The sequence below is a fragment of the Salvelinus namaycush genome, chromosome 25, assembly GCF_016432855.1.
Source record: "Salvelinus namaycush isolate Seneca chromosome 25, SaNama_1.0, whole genome shotgun sequence".
NCBI classification, from domain to species: domain Eukaryota; kingdom Metazoa; phylum Chordata; class Actinopteri; order Salmoniformes; family Salmonidae; genus Salvelinus; species Salvelinus namaycush.
The window spans coordinates 25109961-25116972 of NC_052331.1; positions in this window are offsets into that span (position 1 = coordinate 25109961).

Genomic DNA, 7012 nt, shown 5'->3' on the forward strand with positions numbered 1-7012 from the left:
TGGGTGAGGGCGGGGGGCTAGTCTTGGCTATTCGTGGCTATTCAGCAGCCTGATGGTCTGGGGGTAGAAGCTATTGGCCAGTCTGACAGTTTTTGCCATGATACTCCTATACTGTCTGAGTGATGAAATCAGGAAGCACAGGCCATGGCTCGGGTGGCTGAGGTAGCTAGATAAACAGTCTTCTTTTCCCATTTCTCAGTCTGGCTGTAAATTGCTCTTTCTACCAGCAGATGAAGGCAGAGGGTCATGTCTGTCAGTTCGTGTGACTCTGCAATGTAGCAATTTCAGTCCATTTCTGTATTATGAAGTACGCAGAACATGTTACTTTGTAGCCCATGCTCAATTGTTGCTTTACTGTTTACAATATCTCTGCAGTATGTAATGTTGAAGTGTGTGTCTTTATGCAAATGAAGGTCACAAACTAGGCTATTTGCTCATACACTACAAATATTTCAGTTTATTTCTTGGAGAAAATAAAGTACTCTTCATCACAGCCCCTAATGATATAATACCCTACTGTATTCACTAGGTCTGAATGTAATGCATGGACATGATGGACATGATGGATGCACTCAGGGTTATTCAGAATAACTTCAGTTTCCATTGACAGCAAACTGAAGTTATTCCACCATCAGCATGAGGAGACCTTGAGCTGGTGGCATGGAGCCACTGCCAGTAGCCGAGTGGACCCCTGTGAGTAGTATACCTTATCATACAAGGAACTCTGACACACAAGACATCTACTACACATGAGCTATCCCATTGAAATACCACAGTATCAGTACAACAGAGGTTGTTGTATGTAGAGGAATCAGATTGTATATTTTGAATCTTGACAAATTAAGCTAAACTTGTTCAGAAAAGTGGGCCTTTAAAGATTATGTAGAAGCAGGGGTGCAACTTTCACTGGGGATGGGGGGGGACATGTCCCCCCACATTCTGAAATAGCATTTTCCCCCTTCCAGTTTTATCATTGGAATGTCATGGAATGTGAATGAGGCAACGGTGTGCTTTAGGACCATGTGGACGCCTCCGAGCGGTCGGGGAGGCTGTTTGGAGTGTTTTGGATAAAAATAAATTAATAGTTATGTACTCCCCCATTTCTAAAACCAAAGTTGCCCCCCTATGTAGAAGCATACATAGTAGTGCATCACATTCAGTGTCTGTAGTGCAGCATTTTCAAACACAACCCAATAATTATTGGTGTGCTTAACAGTGTGCTCTCTAGGCTAGCACAGTCTGCTTTTATGGCCAGTGTTATGCAGGACAGGACTGTCTAGACTCAAGATCTTCATTCAGGCATCTGCGCAGTATAGTGCATTGATCAGAATTCTGATATTGTCTTCCTGTGAGGTATAGCTGTTTGTGCCACATCTAGTCCGCCCGCAACTATATAAATGAAGAGAATCAACCATTTTAGGTTATCAAGTATGCACTTACTTGCACTGTGCACACACACAAGCCGAACGCATCTCTCTCGCGCTCTCTCTCTCTATATGATGTGTTTGGGTTGAAATATTATAGTTGATCTCAGTGTGACATTTATCAGGACAGATATCCTCCCACAGCCACTCAACACATATGGACCTCAGATGGCTTCTCTCTCTGACGAATGGCCCTGGGTCCTGTTCTCTTTCATTTGGACGCAGTAAAAACCATACTGTGGCGCTATATAGAAATCTGACAGATTGTAAGAGCACAATGAACAGCGCTTGTAAGATTGAGATTAAATGGAGAGAGCATAGAGGTCGATAGCATGTGAAGTAACTCAGTTCGACTCCAACACCATCATTAAACTTGCCGATGACACAACAGTGGTCGGCCTGATCACCGACAACAACGAGACAGCCTATAGGGAGGAGGTCAGAGACCTGGCTGTGTGGTGCCAGGACAACAACCTCTCCCTCAACGTGATCAAGACAAAGGAGATGATTGTGGACTACAGGAAAAAGAGGACCGAGAACGCCCCCATTCTCATCGACGGGGCTGCAGTGGAGCAGGTTGAGAGCTTCAAGTTCCTTGGTGTCCACATCACCAACAAACTAACATGGTTTGAGCAGACCATGACAGTCGTGAAGCAGGCACGACAAAACCTATTCCCCCTCAGGAGACTGAAAAGATTTGGCATGGGTCCTCAGATCCTCAAAAGGTTCCACAGCTGCACCATCGAGAGCATCCTGACTGGTTGCATCACTGCCTGGTATGGCCACTACTTGGCTTCCGACCGAAAGGCACTACAGAGGGTAGTGCGAATGGCCCAGTACATCACTGCGGCCAAGCTTCCTGCCATCCAGGACCTCTATACTAGGCGTGTCAGAGGAAGGCCCTGAAAATTGTCAAATACTCCAGCCACCCTAGTCATAGACTGTTCTCTCTGCTACCACATGGCAAGCTGTACCGGAGTGACAAGTCTAGGTCCAAGAGGCTTCTAAACAGCTTCTAACCCCAAGCCATAAGACTCCTGAACATCTAGTCAAATGGCTACCCAGACTATTCACATTGCCCCCCCCCCCCCCCCCTCCCCTCTCCACACCACTCCGACTCTCTGTTGTCATCTATGCATAGTCACTTTAATTAACTCTACCTACATGTACATACTACCTCAACTAACCGGTGCCCCCGCACATTGACTGTGTACCAGCACCCCCATGTATATATTGTTATTTTTTACTGCTCCTCTTTAATGACTTGTTACTTTTATCTCTTATTCTTATCCATATTTTTTGAAGCTGCACTGTCGGTTAGGGGCTCGTAAGTAAGCATTTCCACTGTAAGGTCTGCACCTGTTGTATTCGGCGCATGTGACTAATACAATTTGATTTGAGTTCAAAACCTAATAGGGTTAGGTTAGAACTGCGTAGCCCGAAAATATTTTTGGCATCTCAGGTTGTTCAGTTTGTTCTGGCAATTCTCACATGTAAACGTCATTGGGAGGAAGGATGTTTGACATGCTTATTACATTTGTATCACAACACTCGTTTAGGATTGTACATTTAGCAAATCACCAGGAGAACAATCTGACATACCAAAAATATTTTTTGCCCAGTATTCAGTAATCAAGTCGTTTTTTGGGGCGTATGTTACTTTACTTTACTATTTATATCTTTGACAACTTTTACTTCACTACATTCCTAAAGAAAATAATTTTACTTTTACTCCATACATTTTCCCTGGCACCCAAAAGTACTCGTTACATTTTGATTGCTTAGCAGGACAGGAAAATGGTCTAATTCACGCACTTATCAAAAGAACATCCCTGATAATCAATACTGTTTCTGATCTGGCGGACTCACTAAACAGATATGCTTCGTTTGTAAATTATGTCTGAGTGTGCCCCTAGCTATCCGTAAGTTAAAAAAACAAGAAAATTGTGCTGTCTGGTTTGCTTAAAGGAATTTGAAATGATTTATACTTTTACTTTTGATACTTAAGTATATTTTAGCAATTACATTTACTTTTGCTACTTAAGTATATTTAAAACCAAATAAAACCAAATACTTTAGTGATAATGGTGCCGGAGGAGATGGCTGCCGTTTTACGGTCTCCTAACCAATTGTTCTATTGTGTGTTTTTTGGGGGTTATTTATAACTTTTTTTGTACAAAATGTTTCTGGCACCATCTCTTATGACCGAAAAGAGCTTCTAGATATCAGGACAGCGATTACTCACCCCGTACTGGACAAAGATTTATCTCAGACACCCGACAAGTACCAAATCCCTGTGATTCGCATGAGAAAGAGATGGAGATATTGAGGACGTAGGTTGGGGTGTCTTGTAAGGATCTGACGGCGAGTGGGTAATCTGCCTCTACCATCAATCCTATTAGCCAACGTACAATTATTGGATAACAAAATAGACGAGCTACGATCATGAATATCCTACAAACGGGACAATAAAAACTGTAATATCTTATGTTTCACAGAGTCGTGGCTGAACGACGACATTAATAAAATACAGCTGGCGGAGTTTAGGCTGCATCAGCAAGATAGAACAGCCGTCTCTGGTAAGACAAGGGGTGGTGGTCTGTCTATATTCGTAAACAACAGCTGGTACATGAAATCTAATATTAAACTTCTTATGGCTGCAGGGGCAGTATTGAGTAGCTTGGATGAAAGGTGCACAGAGGTGCCCATAGTAAACTGCCTGCTCCTCAGTCCCAGTTGCTAATATATGCATATTATTATTCGTATTGGATAGAAAACACTCTGAAGTTTCTAAAACTTTTTGAATGATGTCTGTGAGTATAACAGAACTCATATGGCAGGCAAAAACCTGAGAAAAAATCCAAACAGGAAGTGGGAATTCTGAGGTTGGTCGATTTTTAACCAAGACCCTATTGAATACACAGTGGGATATGGATGAGTTTGCACTTCCTACGGCTTCCACTAGATGTCAACAGTCTGTAGAACCTTGTCTGATGCCTCTACTGTGAAGTGGGGCCGAATGAGAGGGGATTGAGTAAGGTCTATCATGACCTGACCATGCTCTGACCATGCACGTTCACATGAGAGGGAGCTCTGTTCCATCGCACATCTGAAGTCAATGTAATTCTCCTGTTGGAACGTTACTGAAGATTTATGTTAAAAACATTCTAAAGATTGATTCAATACATCGTTTGACATGTTTCTACTGACTGTTACGGAACTTTTTTACATTTTGTCTGCTTTTAGTGAACGCACTTCCTGACTTTGGATTTGTTTACCAAACACGCTAACAAAAATAGCTATTTGGACATAAATGATGGACATTACCGAACAAAACAAACATTTCTTGTGGAAGTGGGAGTCCTGGGAGTGCATTCCAACGAAGATCAGCAAAGGTAAGTGAAGATTTATAATGCTTTTTATGAGTTTTGTTGACTGCACAATTTGGCGGGTAACTGTATGGCTTCCTTTTGTGGCTGAACCCTGTTCTCAGATTATTGAATATTGTGCTTTTGACGTAAAGCTTTTTGAAATCTGACACAGCGGTTGCATTAAGAACAAGTTTATCTTTAATTCTATGTAAAACATGTATCTTTCATCAAAGTTTATGATGAGTATTTATGTTATTTGACGTGGCTCTCTGTAATTTCTCTGGATATTTTGGAGGCATTTCTGAACATGGCGCCAATGTAAACTGAGGTTTTTGGATATAAATATGAACTTAATCGAACAAAACATATATGTATTGTGCGCCACCCGGGGCCTCCGGAGTGGTCTAGGGCACTGCATCGCAGTGCTAGCTGCGCCACCAGAGTCTCTGGGTTCACGCCCAGGCTCTGTCGCAGCCGGCCGCAACCGGGAGGTCCGTGGGGCGACGCACAATTGGCATAGCGTTGTTCGGGTTAGGGAGGGTTTGGCCGGTAGGGATATCCTTGTCTCAGTATGTAAAAATGTATGCACTCTACTGTAAGTCGCTCTGGATAAGAGCGTCTGCTAAATGACTAAAATGTAAAAATGTAAAAATGTAACATGAAGTCCTATGAGTGTCATCTGATGAAGATCATCAAAGGTTAGTGTTTAATTTGATCTCTATTTCTGCTTTTTGTGACTCCTGTCTTTGGCTGGGAAAATGACTGTGTTTGTCTGTGATTTTGCGGTGACCTAACATAATCGTTTGTGGTGCTTTCGCTGTAAAGCGTATTTGAAATCGGACACTTTGGTGGGATTAACAACAAGATTACCTTTAAAATGGTATAAGATACATGTATGTTTGAGGAATTTTAATTATGAGATTTCTGTTGTTTGAATTTGGCGCCCTGCACTTTCACTGGCTGTTGTCATATCATCCCGTTAACTAGATTGCAGCCATAAGAAGTTAAGGAAGTCTCAAGGTTTTGCTCGCCTGAGGTAGAGTATCTCATGATAAGCTGTAGACCACACTATTTACCAAGAGAGTTTTCATCCATATTTTTCGTAGCTGTCTACTTACCACCACAAACCGATGCTGGCACTAAAACCTCACTCAATGAGCTGTATAAGGCCATTAGCAAACAGGAAACGCTCATCCAGAGTTGATGCTCCTAGTGGCTGGGGACTTTAATGCAGGGAAACTTAAATCCATTTTACCTCATTTCTACAAGCATGTTAAATGTGCAACCAGAGGAAAAAAAACTCTAGAGCACCTTTACTCCACACACAGAGACTCGTACGAAGCTCTCGTTCCCTCTCCATTTGGCAAATCGGACCATAATTCTATCCTCCTGATTCCAGCTTACAAGCAAAAACTAAAGCAAGAAGAAGTGGTCAGATGACGCAGATGCTAAGCTACAGGACTGTTTTGCTAGCACAGACTGGAATATATTCCAGGATTCTTCCCTTGGCATTGAGGAGTACATCACATCAGTCACTGACATCATCAATAAGTGCATCGATGACGTCGTCCCCACAGTGACTGTACGTACATACCCCAACCAGAAGCCATGGATTGCAGGCAACATCCGCACTGATCTAAAGAGTAGAGCTGCCGCTTTCATGGAGCAGGACTCTAACCCGGACGATTATAAGAAATCCAGCTATGTGGGATAAATCCCGACGAACCATCAAACAGTCAGTGTCAATACAGGACTAAGATTCAATCGTACTACACCAGCTCTGACGCTCGTCGGATGTGGCAGGGCTTGAAACCTATTACAGACTACAAAGGGAACCACAGCCGCGAGCTGCCCAGTGACACGAGCCTACCAGACAAGCTAAATTACTTCTATGCTCGCTTCGAGGCAAGCAACACTGAAGCATGCATGAGAGCATCAGCTGTTCCGGACGACTTTGTTATCACGCTCTGCGTAGCCGATGTGGAAAGACCTTTAAACAGGTCAACATTCACAAGGCCGCAGGGCCAGAAGGATTACCAGGATGTGTTCTCCGAGCATGCGATGACCAACTGGCAAGTGTCTTCACTGACATTTTCAACCTGTCCCTGACCGAATCTGTAATACCAATGTTTCAAGCAGACCACCATAGTCCCTGTGCCCAAGAACACTAAGGTAACCTGCCTAAATGACTACTGACCCGTAGCACTCATGTCTGTA